General features: G+C 50.2%; 1 long non-coding RNA gene across 1 annotated transcript; it reads right to left on the bottom strand.

Annotated features, from left to right (window-relative positions):
- Nucleotides 1-15,966: 15,966 nt before the first annotated feature.
- Nucleotides 15,967-18,099, bottom strand: LOC119873787. Its single transcript, XR_005365269.1, has 2 exons — nt 17,365-18,099; nt 15,967-16,679 (listed from the first exon to the last, which is right to left on the bottom strand). It is a non-coding gene; the product is annotated as an uncharacterized LOC119873787 (long non-coding RNA).
- Nucleotides 18,100-22,379: the final 4,280 nt, after the last annotated feature.

Below are 22,379 nucleotides of genomic sequence, written 5' to 3'. Positions count from 1 at the left end.
CTGGGACAGCTGAGGAGACACCGCGGTAACCAGATGAACTCAAGGGGTTTCAAGTGGAAAGTGGAACCCGGAGACCCCAGCTTTGTTTTCCTGGGCGCTAAAGTCCTCGGGTTACCTGCGGCCAGGAATCCATAAAGGCACCACCAGGGCCTTGCTCACGTCCCCATCCTTCTCCAACCCAGTGTCGTGGTGATAAACGTTTCACAACCACCTTGGGTGGGACGGCCGAGGGCATATAATTTTACTGATACAAGGGATGTCCAGGACATGATTTATCAATAATAGTAAGATATACAATGCTCTCTAGTGTCAAACAAAACAAAAACAAAAACAAATATTTTATTGTAAATACCAAAGCCTTTTACTGATTTTTTTTGCCAACCTCTCGTATGGATGGACAACCTAAGGTCGCAACTGACCAAGGCGTATAGTTTGGACGTGACGGTGGGCGGGTATTTCGTTTATAGTAACAAGTGACCTGCTCGTGATAATACCGGAGGAATACTTCCTCGCGTCTGCGACGGCCGATGCAACAGCCACAATGTGATGCGCTTGTCAATTCAGTCTCCATTAGTCGTGTTTTCTCCGTCACTTCGAGTTCCAGCGTCATCGTACTTGTATCTTCCCGGAGAATGTTCTTTCCTCAGTATCCACATGGCCAGCTCCCTCACTTCCTTTATGTCTTTACCCAGAAGTGGCTTTTTTAATATGGCCTTCACCCCCACCCCCCTGAGATGGCGACACCCCACGCCTGCGCCCACACAATCCTCCCCCTCCGCCTTGTTCTTCGCAGCAGGTACTTGGCTTTCTTACCCTCTGTGTGCTTCTCTTGCATTATTCGTTATTCCGACTCCCTCACTATAATATAAGCTCCTCAAGGATAAGGAATTTTGTCTGTTTTGTTCACTGTTGAAACCCCAGTGCCTTGAATGGTGCCTGGTACATAATAATAAGAGGCCTCAGTAAATATTTGCTGAGCGAGTGAAGGAGTGCATGAGCGCCCGCATCTAATCAATCTAATGAGTCACTGGCCCCACTGGTTCTGCCTCCATTAGCAGCCTGTTCCCCCCCGGCCCGTGTCCCTGCACCCGCCGCCCCAGCAGGCCAGCCGCGGAGATGCCCACGCAGGCCTCAGCCCCCGCGCTAGCCTCAGGCAGCCACTGTCCCACCGCAGCCCCACCCCAAAAGCTGATCGAGACGGGGGTACAGACGCCTGGCCTCTCGGGGAGTGGAGGGCATCTGTAGGCCCAAGTGCGCTCTGGGGCTTCCGGTGCGGTTGGCCATGGCTTTGTCATGCCTGCAGCGGGGAGGAAAACTTTTCCCTTCTTCCCTCCTAAGGTCTTTGGCTGGTTGAATAATTAAATGACGTAAGACAGATTAGCAGGAGAAAAAAAAAAAGTTAATTTCCAACGCACAGGAACCGCGACGATATGAGGCTCAAAGGCAGGCGGGCGGTTGAGGCGTGTCCGCTGCGCTGAGCTAAGGAGAAGGGCCTCGGCTCTGGAACTTCAAAGGGGCGGAAGGCAATTCACAGGAAGATGGGAAGAGCAAATGTTTGGTAAATAAATGTTTGCCATACCAGTCAGATAAGTCCTTCTGATACGGAGAGTTATCTCTGGTATTAGCTCTCTTCCTGGTACGGGCCCTCTATCTAAATTCCTTTAGGCAGTTAAGGGAGAAGTAAAAAAAATAAAATTAAAATTAAAAAAACAACTCTTCCTGAGTCTGCTGGGCCTCGATAACCCTCAGCTCAAAACATCCACGTCCCGCCACGGCGTCTTTGGGGTTCCACGTCCTGCGCCCCCTCACCTGCATTGCAGTCTGGCTCCTCTCTGCCCGCCCCGGGCTTCTCTCCCCACTTCCTCAGGAAAGAACAAATGTCCTGCCCACCGAACTCCATCCCAGAGCTCGCTCCTGGGAACCCAGAAGGCACCAAGCAACGACGATCTCTCACCAGCTTTCGCCCATTAACTGCCTCTCTGGTCTCCCCGGTGTTAGTCCTCCCCTCCAACTGCCCCCCAGTGCGGCCAAAGAGATCCTTTTGAAACCAAGCTTAAAAAAAAAAAAAAAAGAAAAAAGAAAAGAAAAAGAAACCAAGCTTAACGCCCTGCTTAAAACCTTCCCCGGTTTCCTGGTGCCCTTAGCACACAGAAACCAAACCTTTGACCAGAGGCCTAGCGTGGCCCAGCCCCTGCCTCCCTCGCCTGCCTCGGGCCCGGAGAAGCCGCTTTCCGACGGAGCCCGGCACTTCTGGGTTTGACTCATGGGATCACCCCCGCCCAGACCAAGGGTTCTCAACTCCACTGCACATTAAGTCCCCGGGGAACTTTTGCCCGTCTTTAGATCTCCACGCCCAGGCCAACCAGTCCCTGGAAGGGGCATCCAGGCATCAGGATTTTTCAAACCTCCCGGATGACTTCAAAAAGCAGCCAAGGGTGAGAACCGCTGGCATGGAACCTTGCTGCTCAGCATGAGGTTCGCGGGCCAGCCGCTCTGGAGCCATGGGGAGCTGGTTAGAAATGCAGGATCGCGGGGCCCATTGCACAGCCAAGGTGCCCAACAGGCCTGGCCGCTGGCCTGGAGCCCATCCCGCGGCGCCCACCGCCCTTCGCCTGCCACCTCACGCCCCCTCCCCCCCTCAGTGCTCTTCCCTAGGTGCCCACCCTGACTCAGCCCAAGCCCAGGGTGCTTCCCTGGCACCTGCACTCCTCCGGGCCTCCTCTCACCACGGAGCTGCAATCATCATGCAGTGATTCTACTGAGTGAGTTCCCTGGCGGGGGGGGGCGGGGGGGGCATTAAGACAGGGGCCACTCCCCTCGTCCATTACTATGCCCCCCGCACCAAGAAAGACGCCCGACACATAGCAAGTAAGTAAATGTTTAAGTGTTGAAGTGACTTCCAAGGGCCCGGAGACCCCGCGCACATTGCCACCGCGGGAGGAGCAGGTGAGCAGGTGGCAGGGAGGACAGCTTACCTGTCTATGAAGGGAGGGGTGCTGAGAGTGCGTGCAGCCCCTGAGACCGAGAATCTCGATGATAAACAGGTTGGTGCCAGAGCCTGAAGGACACAGGAACCGAAAAGGATCAATGTCACCTGGGAGGGGGAATAGAACCGGGCAAAAGAAGGGGCACGTGGGTGCCCGTGAAGCACCCGCCTTCGGCTCAGGTCCTGGTCTCGGTCCTGGGATGGAGGCCCCCTGGCTCAGCGGGGAGTCTGCTTCTCCCGCTCCCTCTGCCCTGCCCTCTCCCTGCTCACACTCACTCTCATGCTCGCTCGCTTCCTCTCAAATGAATAAATAAAATCTAAAAAGAAAAAAAAAACTAGGTAAAAGAGGCAAGAGATGGAATCTTGAACAATGGAGGGTCGAGGATGTTCAGTGACCAAAAGAAGCTGCAGCCCAGACAGGCACTGGTAGATGTTAGACACACGGGACACTCGGGAGATTTCTGGATCTCAGACTTTGGTTCTCAGACACACACACGCACACGCACACCCCCTCGTGCACTGACGGTGCAGCATCCTCCTCTCTCTCAGGACAGAGAGCTTGGGCTTTAGCGCAACCTCAGCCCGACTGCAGAAACGTACTCGGCTGGGACAGGGAGGACCCTGTGTCCTTGTGGGGACCGTCATGGGACCTGCCACTGGTCTCAGGCGTGGACGGGGGACCGAGCCCCCCACCTGCGGTGCCAACCAAGTGGGGAGTACAGGGAGTGCGCCGACAGGGTCCGCTGGGCTGCCAGAGGCGGCCTTGGGACGGTGACAAGGGGGCTCCTACGAGCTTCCCGCCTCCATGGGGGTTAGTTTGGGAAAGCTGAGGGCGTGGAAGCACGGAAGCTGCACCATGAGGGCCTCCCGAGGCCGTGCACCGGTCCCATCACCTCACTCAAACGTCTGGGCAAGAGGCTGCAATCCCACAGCACACTGGCCACGGACTTCATCCCCCTCCGATCACTCGTAGCCTAAAGATCCACTCGTGGTTCACCCACTCACTCCGCCAGTACTGGCTCGGGGTCGTTTACGCGTCCTCTCCTAGACCCTGGTGGTGCAGCGGTGAGGTAGAGGCTGTTATTGCCCATTGTCCCAGCTCAGCGTCCACGGCAGGTGGTCTTCAGACATTACCGAGAAGGGTCACCAACCACCAGCCACCAGCCACGTGTATATAATATGGGTTCGTTCTTATTTATGCAGCTATGATCATATGTACGAATTACCATCTGCACAAATAGGCGTTTACGCCCCCTATTACTGTATGTTACAATATGCATGTCCTTGGTTATTTTAAGTTTTTAGGAATGTCACTTACGACGCACAATTTACCAAACAATGGACATTTTATGTAGCCGTCCTCTGAGTACGAGACACTGTGTCCATTCCAATATATCAGTATCATGCATAACACTCCTAGAGCATCTTCATGCACGCAACTTCACTTACATTTCCAGATTTGGGTTTGGGGTCACAGGAGGAGGAAGAAGAAAGGGAACATTTTTAGGGTGCCCGGGTTATTCTTACTTCTGCTTACAGACTTTACAACACAGCACGGATCCTGCGATTTTCGAAGACCACACCTCTGTAGGCGACACATTTCAACCCCTGACCTGCGTCTGGAGTTTCTGGAAGGACTGCCACACCCACGACACTGGAAGAGGCAGGTGCGGCCTCCACCTCAGGTGGACGAGCTTGATCGGATCAGGTTTGAGCCCAGGACCCGAAATCGGGCGGCCCCGCTGCTGGCTAGAAAGCAACCATACTTTCATCCCCACAAACATTGACCTGGGGGCCCCGACATCCTAGGAAGCGGCTGGCGGGTACTTGGGGAGGAGAGACGCTAGACCAGAGTGCGGGCGGCCCGCGGCCACGCAAGCTCGAGGAGCAGAAGCGCTGTCGGGATGGACGAAGGACGGAGGGAGGGGCGGGCGGGGTGACAAGGTGACGGGGAGCGGCCTTTGCTCTTGCGGCTCCTACCTGCCCAGCTGTGTCCCGCCTTGGGTTTTGGGAGACCCCCGTGTCCCCGCCGCCCCCAAATAAAAGCCACTTCTCACTTGACCTAGCGCGGCTCTTGCAGGCCCACGCACGGCAGGTGCCGCTGTCTCCCGAAGCAGAAAATCCAAGAGCCCAGTTCTTCTGTACCTGCCCGAGGAGGCCTCGTCTCTGTGTCTGGGGTGGGGGGGGGGGGCTGAAGGATGGCGACTGTTTGCAAGAATGAAAAATTAGGAACAGCCTAAGAGTCCATGAAAGAGGGAATAGCGGAGTCACTAACCAAGGTGCGTTGACTAGGCTGCGGGGATCAGCAGGGAGCAGGGCCATGGTAATACCCAAGGTGCGCTGTTGGGTCAAAAACACAAGTTGAGGAAAGAAATGTGCAGTCCGACGTCACTTACATTTACATGTTTTTAAAGATTTTACTTGTTTATTTGAGAGAAAGAGAGCACAAGTGCAGGGAAGGGGCCAGAGGGAGAGGGGGAAGCAGACCCCACTGAGCAGGGAGCCAGACCTGGGGCTCAACCAGGACCCCGGGATCATGACCTGACCCAAAGGCAGCCGCTCAGCCCACTGAGTCACCCAGGCGCCCCTGCCACTTACATTTTTAAATAAGCCACGCACCCAAAACAATCTGATTCTCATCTGTATGTTTCTGCGTATGCACATAAATGCATAGAAAAAGTCCCAAATGGAGCAATGGCTGAAGGGGATGTAGTTTCCTCTCGCCATAAAGTATAATCGGGTTCGAGAACACAATAACATGTTAACTGTGTGATTTTACATTAATAAAATTAAGGTTTTGGGATCCCTGGGTCGCTCAGCGGTTTGGCGCCTGCTTTAGCCCAGGGCCTGATCCTGGAGACGCGGGATCGAATCCCACGTCGGGCTCCCGGTGTACATGGAGCCTGCTTCTCCCTCTGCCTGTGTCTCTGCCTCTCTCTCTCTCTCTCTCTCTCTCTGTGACTATCATAAATAAATAAAAATTTAAAAAAATAAATTAAAAAAAATAAAATTAAGGTTTTAAAAATACACACACATGTACATACACATAAAAGAAAATCTGGAAAACACACAACGAACAAAGAAGCAAATAAAATGCTCTCTAACCCCCTACCAGCCCACTGGAGCTCTTGTGGAAAGCGTCAGGGGATCTGCTCCGGGCCCCTCCACCCACAAGGGAGTCCGGCACCATTCACTCCAGACCTCCTAATTCAAATGGCACCCCAGACTCTGCCAAAGGCCCCGGTGCCCACCCACCGTTCATGATTCGAATGCATGACACGAAACAAAATTCTCAATTTTCTCATGACTGCTTTAATGCTTTTTTTTTTTTCTTTTTTTTTTTTTTAAAGCGGTGAAGATCAAGATCGCCCGAAACAGTGTTCTCCCCTCCCTTTCTTTGTCTGGGTGCATGTTTTGTTTTGTTTTGCTTTGTAGTGTCGGGGGTTTTCGAGTCCCTGCCTCTTGGTATCCTAAACCCACACACAGTGGGCCTGTTGACTGATCCGCTGGTTCCCTCCCCACCCCCGGGACGGCTGCGTTTGGGAGACACACCCAGCCCGCCTGCCCCCACCCTGCCCCACGTCCAGCCCTCCTGCTCCTGCCTCGCCATTGTGTCCCAGGCAAGTTGCAGAACAATGAATTCTTAGCAGATGATGATGTCGCCCTGTGTCCCCGTTCCGAGCCAACCCCAGCTATGCCTGGCATCCGGGAGTCAGCGTTTTGTAGGCTTCTGTGACATTTGAGAGCTCACATCCCACTTCCTCCAGCATTTGGAGAAGAGAAGGGAAGACTGAGGGTGGCTCTTGTCACCACCAATGAGCTCATCCTTCTCGGAGATGCAATAAGAAAGCTGAATTTCACCCTGTGAATCAGGAAGCTTGAGCTCAGGAAAAAGCACACATTCCCCAGCTGCCTGGACCCCCGCTGACCTTTTACTAAGAGGAGCTCTCAACTGGGCCTCATCCAACAGGCCTCATCCTACAGGCCTCATCCTACAAGCCTCATCCTACAGGCCTCATCCTACAAGGCCTCATCCTACAGGCCTCATTCTATAGGCCTCATCCTACAAGCCTCATCCTACAGGCCTCATCCTACAGGCCTCATCCTACAGGCCTTTACAGCCTCAATTCATAGGCCTCATCCTACAAGCCTCATCCTACAGGCCTCATCCTACAGGCCTCATCCTACAAGCCTCATCCTACAGGCCTCATCCTATAGGCCTCATCCTACAAGCCTCATCCTACAGGCCTCATCCTACAGGCCTCATCCTACAGGCCTCATTCTATAGGCCTCATCCTACAAGCCTCATCCTACAGGCCTCATCCTACAGGCCTCATCCTAGAGCCAGGTAAATGATTGAACAAAGAAAGTTTTAGTGAAACACACCCTCATGCCATCCACCTGAGCCCTTTGGTTTCTGTGCCCACCCCCCCCCCACCCCACCCCCGCCCCACGGCTTCCTTGGCCCAGGCCCCACAGTCCCCAGACGCCTTCCAAGCCTCAGTGCGGGGCAGCCTAGTCACGGCCGGTCAACCCCGGTTTCGGCTCCTGCTCCACAACTCTGTTCCGAGGGCAGATGGGCCGGTGTGACCAGCGCAAAGCCACGCTGGGTAAATGGGGCGCAGCTCCGGCTCTCCTGGCACTTGCTCCCCTGAAGCCCCTGCGCAGCCTCCAGTGCACGCCGTGACCTGGCTCTCAGGCCTCCCGCGGGCTGCTCAGAGCCCAGGCCTGGGGGCCCTTGGCCTGTGGGATGGGCTCACCGGCGCTCGCCCCCCGTCCGCTGCCTCCAGGTGCTCCCACCACAGGCCAGTCCGCGCCTGCTCTCCCTAAATCACTGCCCTACCTCTGTTCAAGCATCTCTCTGCCTTCCCATTTGTTTTGCTCCGTGGGAATCTTGAAGGCTTCCGCACCAGTGTCGGCAGGTTCCTGTCCCCCTGGCCCGCAGCCACGGCCCCCCAACCCCGCAGGGGGCTGATTCACCCTGCAAGCCTCCAGCCTTTCCTGAGTCCGTCGTGAGGACTACGCACTACTGGGGCGCGGGCCGGGCCGAGGGCTTGCACCCCGCGCGCAGCAGCCTGGCTGAGCTCTCTAATAGCCGGTCCGGGTCATCGTAAAGCGCGGCCTTGGTACACGTCGACTCTAAGGTGTCCTTCGGTTCCTCTGTGGACTGGCGGTCATTGTCCTAGATCTCCTCTTTTACGGTACTGAAATCCCTAATGTTTTAATAATTTTAGAAAATTCCAATATCTCAGGCAATGAAAAGAAGGTTCTTGGGTTCTTTCTCTGCAGTGGATTCCACGGGTTGAAAGCTTCTGGAGGGAAAGGCAAAACTACGGAGACAATGAAAAGATCAGGGGTTGCCCAGAGTGGAGAGAGGGGGCAGAGACGAATGAGCAGAACCCAGAGAACTTTCAGGGCAGCACAGACACTCTGTATGGTCACATAATGAAGGATCTACGTTATCGTACATTTGACCAAACCCATGGAATGTCCAACACGGAGACTGAACTTAATGTAAACGCAGGACCTTGGGGGATGAAGATGAGTCAAGGGAGGAGCATCTTGGTAACGAATGTACTACTCTGGCGAGTGGTGTTGATAATGGGGGAGCCGCACTTGAGAAAGGGCAAGGATATATGGGAAATCTCTACATTCCTCTCGATTTTATTATAAACCTAAAACGGCACTAAAAAAAATTAAGTCTAAAAAAAAAAAAGAAAGGAAAAAAAAGAAAAGCTCTGTTGTCCTTCTTGCTTAGCTAAAGAGCTTCCAGGAGGCTCTTCAGAAGTACTCAGACTTCTAGGATTCTAGGAGCCTGACCTCAGAGGCATTCCGCTTCATTCTCCATAAGGTCTTCATTTTGCTTCTTTTATTTTTTTTTTACTTATTTTTTATTGGAGTTCAATTTGCCAACATGTAGCATAACACCCAGTGCTCATCCCATCAAGTGCCCCCTCAGTGCCCGTCACCCAGTCACCCCACCCCCACCCCACCTCCCCATTTTGCTTCTTTTAATACTCTTCTTTGATTCCCTCCACCCTTTTTCTTCATCTAGACCTGCTTTCCTCCTTTCTTTCTCTTTTCCTTTTCCTGTCCTTGTTTGTCATGAACATTTTTTTTGTCCTCAAAGAGGCTGAGATTACGTCCCAGCCTGTATACTAGATTAGGATGGACCCTAAATCCAGTAACACGTATCCACATGAGAAGAGGAGAGAACACGCAGAGACATGCCGAAGAGAAGGCCGTGTGAAGGTGGAGGCAGGCATCGGAGTGATGCAGCCGTGAGCCGAGGATACCAAGGACTGCCAGCAGCTGCCAGAAGGCGGGAGACAGATATCAAACAGATTCCTGCTCGGGGCTTCCAGATGGAAGCCACTCTGTCATCACCTTGATTTCTCACTTCTAGTCTCCCTATTAAAGAACACATTTTTGTTGTTTTAAGCCAAAAAAAAAAAATCAAATAAAGTCAGCAGTGATTGCTTATACTAATGGTTGCACAACTCCGTGAACACACTAAAAGAAACTGAAGTGTATACTTCAAATGGGTGAATTATATGGTATGTGAATTATATCTCAATAAACCTGTAAACCTGGGTTGTTGTTTCTTTTTTTTTTTTTTTTTTTAGTTTCTGGGGTAGAATCAATCTGGATGTGGACTGATGCTTGAATTTATTTAAAGCGATTGGGTTGTGTCTTTATCACCTTGCATATAGTGGGTGTTAAATTCTTCAGAACTTGTTGCTGTCTGTGGTTCCCAATTTTTTTTTAATGCATCCTCAACCTGACAGTGGCCTTGTTTCCTCCCACTTTCAGGACCAGCTTCAGAGGCTTCTATACACATTCCTCATACATAGACTCATGCTTTTTGGGCTTCTGCCTACATTGATCCCAGTTCTGGGGCTTTCCCACCACACCCACCACCCGCCAGGGCCAGACAGACAGAGAGACAGAGACAATGGAAAGAGGAGGAGGAAACTGTTCAAACAAAGAGAAAGTATAGGCAATAACACAGCACATACCCAGTGAGGAACATTTAGGTTGTTCTCACTTTTCCCCTCTACGGAGAAATGCAATGGCCGTTCCTGTGCACTGGTGTGCGAGTTTCTCTAGGGGATAGACTAGAGTGGAAATGCTGGGTTGTATATATATATATATACAACTCCCCTAGACATTAATAAATTATTCTTCAAAACAGTTAACTTAGATTCCTACCAGCAGTCTGTAAGAGTTCCCATCTACCCATACATTCACCAGCCCTCAGTAGATGAGATTTCTTTTTTATTTTTCAATATAATGATTATAAAATGTTATCTTATTTTAGGGGTGCCTGCATGACTCAGTCAGGTAGAGCATGGGACAGTTGATCTCAGGGTCATGAGTTCAAGCCCCACATTGGGGATAAAGCCTACTTTAAAAAATTTTTTTTAATTTTATTTATTTATTCATGAGAGACACAGAGAGGGAGAGAGAGGCAGAGACACAGGCAGAGGGAGAAGCAGGCTCCTCGCAGGGAGCCGACGTGGGACTCGATCCCGGGTCTCCAGGACCAGGCCCTCGGCTGAAGGTGGCGCTAAACCGCTGAGCCACCGGGGCTGCCCTAAAAAAAAATTTTTTTAATGAAATAAAATATTAGGTTGTTCTAGTGGGTATTTCTCTGATTACCAGTGGAGCTGAGCATCTGTCCATAAGTTTGTGGATATTCAGATTCTTTATGAATCATCCATTCATATCCATTGCCAATTTTCTGCTAGATTATTTGTTTTTTACTCTTTGATTTGCAAATCTATATATTTCCGGGGTGGTAATAATTTGTCAGTTGTGTGCATTGCTAACATCTTCACTCAGTCTATAGCTTGTCTTTTAACTTTGGTTATGAAATGTTTTAGTATTTGCCAGATTTTAATCTTAATATTGTCAAATTGGTTCATGGGAGTTTTTGGATTTATTTGAGAAGTCTATCTCTACTTTACAAAAATATTCTTCTGTGTTTTTTAAGTTTTACGCTTTTCTACTTTTGGTCTTTAATCTATATGGGATTTATCTTGTATGTGCTATGAGAGAGGGATTTTAATTTAATTTTTTTCTCTGTAGAAAGCCATTATGGAGAGTCTCAGCCTATTTATTGAATAGTCCGTTATTCTCTATAATTCATAACGCCTCACCATTAAATTCAAGTTCCCATGTACAAATGGGGACCTCACAAATGTATCCCTCTACATAACTTGCAATTTTAATATTTTTAAGAGAGAGAAAGAGTGAGTGGCGAGGGGGAGGTGGCAGAGGGAGGAGAGAGAGGGTCTTAAGCAGGCTCCACTTCAGGGTCAGGGTCATGAGCCCGACGCAGGGTTCAGTCTCATGACCCTGAGGTCATGACCTGACCTGAAATCAAGAGTCAGAGGCTTAAAAAAAATAAAATAAAAAATAAAAAATAAATAAAAAATAAATAAAAAAATAGTCAGAAGCTTAACCAACTGAGCCACCCAGGCGCCCCTGCAATTTTAATTTCTACAGTTTTATGCTAAGCTTTAGCAGCCTAATATCCCCACCATATTCTTCTTCAAAATTCTTAGTTTTTCTTAATCCTTTAACTCTTTAGCATTAATTTTGTTAAATTTCATGAAAATCCTACTCAAAGATTGACTTAAATCCCATTAAATTTATAATTTATGATTTGGTAGAAAATTGTTCTCATTTATAAATAGAGTAGAACTCCCTGTATTGGTCTAGTTTCTCCCAAGAAACAGAACCAATGGAGTGTGTGTGTGTACACGAGTGGACACGCGTGTACACACATGTATATACAGAGAGCAATTCATTTTAAGGAATGAGCTCACACAGTTAAGGGAGACTGGCAGGTTCAAAATCTGCAGGGCAGCCCAGCGGGAAATGCCTGCAGGAGTAAATGTTGCAGTCTTGAGTCCTAAGGAAGCCTAAAGACAGAGTTCCTTCCTCCACTGGGGACTTTAGTCTCTTCTCTTTTTATTCTTTTTTTTTTTTTTTTTTTTTTTAAGTAAGTTCTACACCCGACCCTGAGATTAGGAGTTGCATGCTCTGCCAACTGAGCCACCCAGGTGCCCCCTCAGTCTCTTCTTTTAAGGCCTTCAACTGATTGGATGAGGCCCACCCATATTATGGAATTATTCTGCTTTACTCAAAGTCTACAGATTTAATGTTAATCTCATCTAAAAAACACCTCCACAGCAACATCTAGATTGCTGTTTGACCAAACAACTAGGTACCATAATCTAGCCCAGTTGACACATAAAATTAACCATTACACTTTCTGTGTTTTAGGTCTTCTCTTATGCTCCCCATAAAGGTTTTGCGTATCTGCTGAGGCCTATTCCTGGACTTACAGTTTTTGTCCTGTTGGAAATAGCATAAGTATTTCTTGAAACTTGAACTGATGGACATCCCTGGGTGGCTCAGTAGTTTAGCGCCTGCCTTTGGCCCGGGATGTGATCCTGGGGTCCCAGGATCGGGTCCCACATCGGGCTCCCTGCACGGAGCCTGCTTCTCCCTCTGCCTGTGTCTCTGCCCCCCTCTCTCTCTCTGTGTCTCTCATGAATAAATAAATAAAATCTTAAAAAAAAAATAGAAACTTGAATTGGAGCACAGCATTCCTATGACAAACTGAGCAAACCATAAATGTACAACTTGATGAATTTTCACAAACATAATACATATGTAAAACTAGCAAACAGAAAACACAGAACTTTATCAGCTCCTAGAAGCCCCCTTGTGCCCTCTCACTGGAGCTATCCACCCTCTCCCCAAGAGTAACCACTATTCATACTTCTTTTTTTTTAATTCAGGTGTAAATAACATAGCGTTAGCTTCAGGTAAACGATATGATTCAACAATTCTACATGTTACTCGGTGCTTATCACAACAAATGTATTCTTAACCCCCTTCACCTCTTTCACCCATCCCCCTACTCTCCTCCCCTCTGGCAACCTTCAGCGTGTTCTCTCTATTTAAGAGATGAATGGGTAAAGCAGAGGCCGTCCTTATCCATTCATCTATCAATGGTCCAGTGTCCTGACTTCTAACTCCACAATTAGTTTTACCTGGTTTGGGACTTTATACAAACCATATAAAGTATGTTTTTTTGGTAACTGATATCTATATCTTAACATTATATCTTACTGTGGTTCTTGTCCTAAAGCGGCTTGGGCCCTCAGAACAGACTGGAACATCTATTCATCACCTTCTCCTTCCAGAACACATCCCTGGGCTGCTTGAGGAAGACCCGATAAAGACAAGGTTTTAGGGATCCCTGGGTGGCGCAGTGGTTTGGCGCCTGCCTTTGGCCCAGGGCGCGATCCTGGAGACCCGGGATCGAGTCCCACATCGGGCTCCCGGTGCATGGAGCCTGCTTCTCCCTCTGCCTGTGTCTCTGCCTCTCTCTCTCTCACTGTGTGCCTATCATAAATAAATAAATAAAAATTAAAAAAAAAAAAAAGACAAGGTTTTAGGGCTTCTGGGGAAGGGTGAGGTGGGGAATAAAGGGCCAAAAGGGTAAGAAGGAAGCTACATAATTGCTTACAAAACCTTATTTTTCCACTTCCATGTTCCTAGGGTCCCCAAGGAAGGACCTTGGAAAGTCCTTCTTGGAAAACTCAGTAACATCTGAGGGACCCTCCAGGACTCCTAAGGCTGAGCAAGATGTTTATAAAACTAACACTGGGGGGCAGCCCTGGTGGCTCCGCGGTTTAGCGCCTGCCTTCAGCCCAGGGTGTGATCCTGGAGACCCGGGATTGAGTCCCACGTCGGGCTCCCTGCATGGAGCCTGCTTCTCCCTCTGCCTGTGTCTCTGCCTCTCTCTCTCTCTGTGTGTGTGTGTGTGTGTGTCTGTCTCAAATAAATAAATAAATAAATAAATAAATAAATAAATAAATAAAATCTTAAAAAAAAAAAAACTAACACTGGGGCACAAAGGACTCAAAGGAAGAGTCTGAACTTATAAGCAGGGGCACATCCAGGGGCATAAATGAGGAGAATACAATAAAGAGATGAGCTACAACAATGTGAACAGGTGTAGGGGTGCTGACAACAATGACTCCGTCTTTGGGCCTCCACCTTGTTCATGTTCCCACAATGACCTTGCTCAGGGCTCCACGTTCCAGGCCCCATAGAGGTTACTATATGCCCTGACCAGAACATGGGAAGGCTTGTTCTGATCTTCCCTAAAGTGGCATACACAAGGCCCCACCTTAGCTAACCAGTAGGGACGACTGGTGCACAGAAGGCCCCACTTTAGATAACTACCCCGTGACCTCAACACCAGGCCCTTTGCTCTAAAAACCTGAGCATGAAGGCCTGGACTTGGTGGAGAGGAGCCGCACCCCCTCTAGTTGCCCACCCGGTTCCCCCGTCAGTAAGATACCCTGAATGAACTGTAAATGGTATGGAGGGGCCTGCTTCGCCTTTCAGTCTTAAAGTGTCTTCACAGCCTGGAGCATACTGTGCTGACCCTCCTCCACCTTCTAACGGGAATAAAGGAAAGCAAGGATCCTGTGCTGAACCTTGCAACTAGCATCATGGGAGCTGTTTCTGTCTCTAGATCTGGGGAAGAACAGGGGGCAGTGGCTGCCGGAACCCAGAGCGACCCACAGCTCTGGGAGAGAACTGTCCAATGGGAGCCAGGGCCTTCACTGGAGAGAGGCAGCCAGAGCCAGCCCGTGGCCCAGCCACTAAGCATTCAGCACCCTGCTTCTTAAAGCAGAGGTCCACTGATTGGGATAAACAAAATAAAAATCACTGAGCGGGGCTCTTGGGGGGCTCAGTGGTTGAGCATCTGCCTCAGCTCAGGTCACGATCCCAGTGTCCTAGGATGGAGCCCTGCATCCAGCTCCCTGCAGAGCGGGGAATCTGCTTCTCCCTCTCCCTCTGCCCTGCACCCCATTTCATGTGCTCTCTCTCTCCAATAAATAAAATCTTCAAAATGAATTAATTAAATAAATAAAAACTAAGAGGAGAACAGACAGAAAGGAAAATGTGATAATAAAAGTTTCAGAGGGACAGCCCGGGTGGCTCAGAGGCTGAGCATCTGCCTTCGGCTCAGGTCGTGACCCCGGGGTCCCGGGATCGAGTTCCACATCAGGCTCCCTGCATGGGAGCCTCTGCCTGTGTCTCTGCCTCTCTCTGTGTCTCTCATGAATAAATACATAAAATCTTTAAAACACACACACACACACACACACACACAATAAAGCATTTTTTTAAATCACCCTCCATGGACGGAACATGAGCAAGATCACTTGGCTTTAATGAGGCAGCCAAAATGGTCTCACGAGGAGGTTAAATGCTACACAAACTACTTCAATGTATTTATATGTCATTTAATCTCATAAGAGAGTGAAAATATTCATTTTTCTTGCACAAAGAACAAAAAGCACAAACTCTAACAAAATTGTGTGATAATCACAGGAGGCCTGACGGGGTAGCGGTCATCCCGTGGATGGCAGGCCCCCACCCCTGCCTGTCCGCAGCATACCCTCCGCCTCCTCTCCCCAGGCCTGAGTCACCAGCCCTCAAAGGTAGCTTATTACAAAATAATAACCACAGTATGTGCGTGTCTCTATTTTATTGCATGTTTTTAAATACATTTAAGAAAAAATACCTGCATTGTTTTGAGAGCTTGTTTTTTGTTGACTTTAGGATTGGCATCACCTCATGTAGAGACATTTATCAACATTGATTTAACCTCATTTTTGGTTGGGAAAACTGAGAGGCCAAGGAGAGGAAATGATCTGCCCAACGTGGTGGGTCACTCTTTGTTTCAGACTCTTAGGAGGAAACGAGACTTAGAGAAGGCTCACGGGCGTGTAAGGACCCCTCCTGGTCTCTATCCTGGGGCCCGGGGCCCCTGAAGGACTGGTGGGCCACTGGCATCCGTGGGGAGAACCAGAAGACCTGAAGCCATTGCTGGAACTCTCAAGACGTCAAGTAGCTAAAACACAGATCTGGTCCTTGGGCTTTATGGGGATATTTTATTATGTTCTTGGTATGTATGACCACCTGGAAGGTTCATAAAGAACAGTCTGAAATAGATGAACCTGATTTGCCCTTCGCAGCAGCGCGCCCCGGGGAGCGGCTGACGGTGCAGAGGCCGCAGTGACGTCTGAGCCCTGCAGCCCACAGACCCCAGCCCCGGGCGGCGAGCTCACACCCGAAGCCGTGGGAACCTGCCACCCGATCATAACTTTTCATGTAGTGACCCCTGCTGCCGGGCCCTGGAGGTGCAACGTGCAAACCGCGGCGCCTTCTGGGGGGCTCGCACCCTCTGTTCTCCTGCACCCCGAGGCCTCGGGAGACCCTCGCTCACCTGCAGCAAAGCCCTGGGACTGGAAGCCAGTGTTGGTGCAGATTCCACTGTAGATTCGGAGGCGACCCTGCAGGAAAAACCCACACGAAGCAAGGGGCGGCCCTTAGAGGAGCCTCTGCGAGACGGGTGCTCCTGGAGTGACCCCGAACCGTGACGTTGACACTTGCAGAACGTGTGGGCTTCTTTCGAGGAGGAACTTGCAGGCTTAAGACTGTTTTTGCAGATTGGTTCACTGACCTACCCAAGATTGCAGTTAGAGAAAATACTTCGATTTATAAGTCCCAGGGGAAAAAAAGACATTTGGGGCCAGGACTCAGCGCCGAGGTGGTGGTAGACAGATGCAAACGTGCGTCCTGTAATCACCTGGGAGAATCGATACAGAGTGAGGCCATCAGATCGTCTAAGACGTGACTGTACTTTTTTAAAGATCATCAACAAAATAGGAACATGGTACTAAGCACGTGCAGGGGATGCACAAACTCTGAGAATATTCGGATAGTTGCACCAGCTGCCCAACCTGCCGCACCGGCCGGGAGGGGCCGGCTACAAGCAAGAGCAGCTGCCCACCCCTGCGTGGACTCGGGGGCTGTGGCCAAGGCTGAGCTTGCCCTAAAGGAGGCGGGAGCGGGATGGGTCCCCGGGTCAGGGACGTAAGCTGAAGCAAGACCCCAAACAGTTACCATCCAAGCCGCGGCAGAGACAGAAGATGGGGGACCCACTGATAATTAGACTAGCTGCCCAATCAGCGCGACACAAGCAGAGACTTCCTCCCCCAAGCTCCCTTGCCCGCAGGTACTGGGGTGCTGGGTGGCCCAGGCAGCGAAGACCTCAATTCTTGGGTCCAGCTCTGGCCTGATCTCAGGGCTGGGAGACTGAGCCCTGTGGAGGCATCGAGCGCCGCAGAGTCTGCTTGTGCTTCTGTCGCCCGCTCCCTCTCCCTCCACGCCTCCCCGCTGCGTGCTCTCTCCCTAATATATAGAATCTTTAAAACATAAATAAATACAAATAAATGTAGACTATAGAAAATGGAAGGATTCTATAATCTTACATAACGTGGAATCCAGAGCCGAGAAAAGTACAAGGCAGGGGCACCCGGGGGCTCAGCGGTTGAGCGTCTGCCTTCGGCCCAGGGCATGACCCCGGGGTCCCGGGATCGAGTCCCACGTCGGGCTCCCTGTGCATGGAGCCTGCTTCTCCCTCTGCCTGTGTGTCTGCCTCTCTCTCTGTCTCTCATGAATGAATAAATAAAATCTTTAAAAAAAAAATAAAAGCACAAGCCAGAAAACTATATAGGTCATTCTCATTTCCCTTTTTCTTTTTTTTCTTTAGACATAATTGACACAGGACATTATATTAGTTTCAGTTGTACAATAGAATGATTCAACACTCGCATTTTTTCAGCGTTGGTATATTTCACAAAACGATCACCACAGTAAGTCTAGGGAACATGCATCATCACACATTGTCACAAAACCGTTTTCCTTGTGATGAACACTTTTAAGATCTGCTTGGCAACTTTCAAATACACAACACAGTATGATATGGTCACCGTACTGTACCCACATCTCCATGAGGCCTTTCTCATTCATGAACAGTGTCTTTAAAAAAAAAAAAAAGTTTTTTTAAATTTATTTCACCGAGAGATAGAGCTAGACAGGACCAGCGGGGGGAATGGCAGAGGGAGAGGGAGAAGTAGGCTTCCTGCTGAGTACGGAGCCCGACACAGGGCTCGATCCCAGGACCCTGGGTCCTGACCTGAGCACAAAGCAGACACTTCACCAACGGAGCCACCCAGGCGCCCAAGAACAGTATCTTTTAATCCTAAATAAAATACCAGCAAAAATAAAAAATAAAATAAATAAATAAATAAATAAATAAATAAATAAAACACCAGCAGGTTGGCCCCAGCAGTGCTAAAAGGAACTATGTATCAGGGATCCCTGGGTGGCGCAGCGGTTTGGCGCCTGCCTTTGGCCCAGGGCGTGATCCTGGAGACCCGGGATCGAATCCCACGTCGGGCTCCCGGTGCTTGGAGCCTGCTTCTCCCTCTGCCTATGTCTCTGCCTCTCTCTCTCTCTCTCTGTGACTATCATAAATAAATAAAAATTTAAAAAAAAAAGGAACTACGTATCAGGACCAAGTATGATTTAGCTGAGGAATGTAAAGATGCTTCTACATTATACCTGTCATTAATGAAAAAATAAATGTTATTAACACACTTCATTATATTCACAGGAAGAAAAGCCTGTGATCATCTTCATAAATGTAGAAAAACAATTTTTGCAAAACTCAGTGCCCATTCTTAGGAATGGATCTTGCTAATCTTGTCAATCTGGGCAGGAAGCAGAGAGAAACCGGCCCAGGCAGGGGCGGGCGGGGCGGGCTGGCCACCTGCCACCTCTCAGGTGGGCCCTGCTCCCTGCAGGTGGAGGGCGACGCCCCGGGCCTCGGGCCTCCGTCAGGAGCTTCCCTCCCCAGGGCAGTCGTTTCTCTTGACCTCGCTATGAGAAGCAGGACGAGGTCCTTAAGGGAAATTTGGCGGCGGACTGAAAAGTGGAAAAGCAGACGATCCCACCTATTTCCACCTTCAAAACAACCTGGCACATGTGTCGATGTATCTTAATCTGTCGGAAAATTTGCCACTTTGCAAGTTTTTTTATGAAGGTGGGTACAGGGATCTGACCAGGTGGGCGTGGCCCCGTCACCGGTCAGGACACCCCATGGGGCTGGCGGGGTGCAGCCTCCTGCTGCCCCTCTTGGCCCAGCCACACCCCGCTGGCCAGACGCCGCCGTCCTGCTTCTCGGCCTCCGCTCTGGGCCCAGCCCTCCTCGTCCCTGCCCTGTAGCCTGACCCGGGGTAGCTGCCTCCTCCCCGCACCCCTGTGGCCTGACCCTGAGAGCTGCCTCCCCACCTCCCACGCCCCTGCGGCCTGACCCAGGGTAGCTGCCTCCTCCCCACACCCCTGCAGCCCCACCTGGGGTAGCTGCCTCCCTCCCTTGCTCCTGTGGCCTGACACTGATAGCTGCCTCCCCCCCCCGCACCCCTGCGGCCTGACCCTGATAGCTGCCCCCCCCCTGCGCCCCTGTGGTCTGACCCTGATAGCACCCTCTCCCTCCCCCCACCCGCCGTGCCCCTGCAGCACCACCAGGCCTCCACCACCAGGTTCCCGCACCTCTGGGTGCTCAGGGCAGGGCCAGCACCTCCCGGGTCCCCGCCGCCAGTGCGGAGGGCACAGTGTCACTCGGAGCCGGGCCTGCCGGGCCCCACTGCGGCCTCCAGCGACAGGCCATCCAGTGCCCAGCGGGGCACTCAGCCCTTCCCAGGCACTCAGGAGCCTCGGGGGCAGCCCCCACCCCTCCCCCGGGCGAGGGCAGGATAACCTGGGCCTCCTGCTGTCGCGGTCTTCGACCCCCCGGCACCGAGTTAGGACTGGACCTGCTCCAGGGAGGGCAGCGATCCTGCGAGGTCACCCTCCCTGCTTGTCACCAGGTGAGCCCAGAGCCGCTGGTGGATGAATCAGCCACGGGCTGCCGGCAACGCCAGTCCCGGTGCCACGCTTGCTTCACTGATTCCTCAGAACCACCCAGAAAGGCACCATTTTCAGAGAAAACAAGGAGCCCAAGGACTTTGAAGCTGCTCTTTAGAAGCCAAAGCGGCTATCAGGGTCCCTGACATGCGCCAGGTGTGCGGTAAACATCACTCCTCCCTCCAGAAAGTCAATGGTCCCTAATGAAAGAAAAATACCAGGCAGGGCCTGCGCTCGGTGAGGGTTGGGCCGCGGTCACAGGGTTGGGCCGCAGTCACAGGGTTGGGCTGCGGTCACAGGCCCTCCGCCAGAGGAAACGTGGCCCCACGGTCCTTGCACTTCTGTTTCCACCTCGCTGACGTGCTCAAGACAATCAAAGTGAAGAGAGGACCAAAAGCATCCCTGATAATAAGACAACAACTATAGAGCGCGTTACAGTTCTCGCTATTTGGACGTGTTTATGCGCACGTGTGCACGCGTACGTGGACAGGGTGACAGGATCCTGGTGATGACCTACCGTAAACCTGCTACCGGGACACCTCTACGAGGAGTATTTTGTGTCCTCTGGCGATCCCAGATCCTGCCACACACCAGTTCACCTGCCTTTCCCAAGTTACAGGGGAGAGAGAATTCTGTCCAGCCTTACAGGGATTTACACGGGCAGGACAGCAGGGAAAATGAGCAGGAGGGGGTTTTCTTCAAGTTGAAGGAAAGGAGGGGAAGAAAAAAAAAATCCCATGGTAGCGAGCCGACTGTTGGTACCAAAGATAGAGTGACGCAGGGCAGGCCCTTAGCAAGCGGGTACTAAGCGAGGCTGAGCCATGCCCTCAGGAATCAGAAGAGCAGTCTGGACCCAAGGAGGAAGGACCGCATCCGCTCGGAAAGTGGGGTGAGCCCAGGCCGTCATCAAGGCAATCCGGGCGCAGCTAGGACCACAGACAGGTCAGCCTGTCGCGTCGAAAACAGATCCACACACCAGCTTCTGCCATGCGGAGAGCTTTCCCAGGCTAACCTCGTGTCCAAGTAGTATATCTGGGCAGCGACCTGGCCTTAGGTCTTTGTGGGGAAGCACCTAATAGTAAAAATAATAATAATTTTAGGGGATCCCTGGGTGGCTCAGCTGTTTAGTCCCTGCCTTCAGCCCAGGGCATGATCCTGGGGTCCCAGGATCGAGTCCCACGTCGGGCTCCTTGCATGGAGCCTGCTTCTCCCTCTGCCTGTGCCTCTGCCTCTCTCTCTCTTTCTATGTCTCTCATGAATAAATAAAATCTTTAAAAGAAAACAGCAAAATTTTAGAAAATAATAATAATTTTAAAGTGTTGCTGAGTGAGCCGCAGTATTACATGAGCTAACCAACTGTCACTCTCTTGCTTATCAATTACGATGAAATGTTTTAACAAGAGAATTTTTATATAACAAAGAGAGACATATTAATTGCAGAGAAGTTAGAAAACTCCATGTAAACACTCAGAAGAAAATTATAATCATTTATGATCCCATCACCCATATATAACAAACCTTAGCATTTTATTATATGACTCTTCAAGCTTTCATATGTAGAGATATAGATATTGATATCAATATAAATAGATATAGATAGATATAGGTATAGATATATGATCATGATGTAGGCTCTTTGGTCTCTTGATATCTTCACCCAATCAAATGGAACGTACATCTCTTCATGTCGATAAAAACACTCCTACAGCAGCAGGCTTTACACCTGCAGGGCACTCCATTGCGCGGTACTTTTATTAGTTAATCAGTTTCCTATTGTTACACATTACTTGCTTCCAAATAGGACTATCGTGGGGCACCTGGGCGGCTCAGGGGTTGAGTACCTGCCTTCAGCTCAGGGCGTGACCCCGGGGTCCCGGAATCCCGGGATCGAGTCCCACATCGGGCTCCCCACAGGGAGCCTGCCTCTCCCTCTGCCTGTGTCTCTCATGAATAAACAAATAAAATCTTAAAAAAATATATGACTATTGTAAATGCCATAGTAAACATACTTATTCATGTCTTTCCCAACAAGTCTGATTATTTCACTAGGTTCCTCCCTAAACCGAATTTTGAGTCAAGGGGTTTCTATGTATTTATGGCTTGTGATAGACATTGCCAACAGCCTTGCCCTGCGGCTGAGTCCCCCCGACCATTCACATCCTTACATCATTACCCTATTTACATCACCATCCTTGTATGGATATTCTTCTCTCCTCTCATTCTTTTTTTTTTTTTTTTCTTTTTTAAGATTTATGTGGGGCTCCATCTCATGATCCTGAGATCATGATCTGAGTGGAAACCAAGAGTCCGACGCTCAACCTACTGCTCCACCCAGGTGCCCCTTCTCTCATTCTTACCTGTGATTGGCTTTATCCTGATATCTAACAAATTTAACGGTACTATTAAAAAAACATTGATTTGTTTTATTTTTGATTTCTTAAATGTTTAGCAACGCTGAATGTTATATCACATGTGCGTCCATCTCCTAGGGCTACTGTAACAAAACACAACAAGTTGGGTAGCTTAAAACAACAGA

The sequence above is a fragment of the Canis lupus genome, chromosome 10 (assembly GCF_011100685.1).
Source record: "Canis lupus familiaris isolate Mischka breed German Shepherd chromosome 10, alternate assembly UU_Cfam_GSD_1.0, whole genome shotgun sequence".
Lineage (NCBI taxonomy): Eukaryota > Metazoa > Chordata > Mammalia > Carnivora > Canidae > Canis > Canis lupus.
The sequence above is the reverse complement of the archived record's forward strand: the minus strand, read 5'-3'. Positions and strand labels throughout refer to the sequence as shown.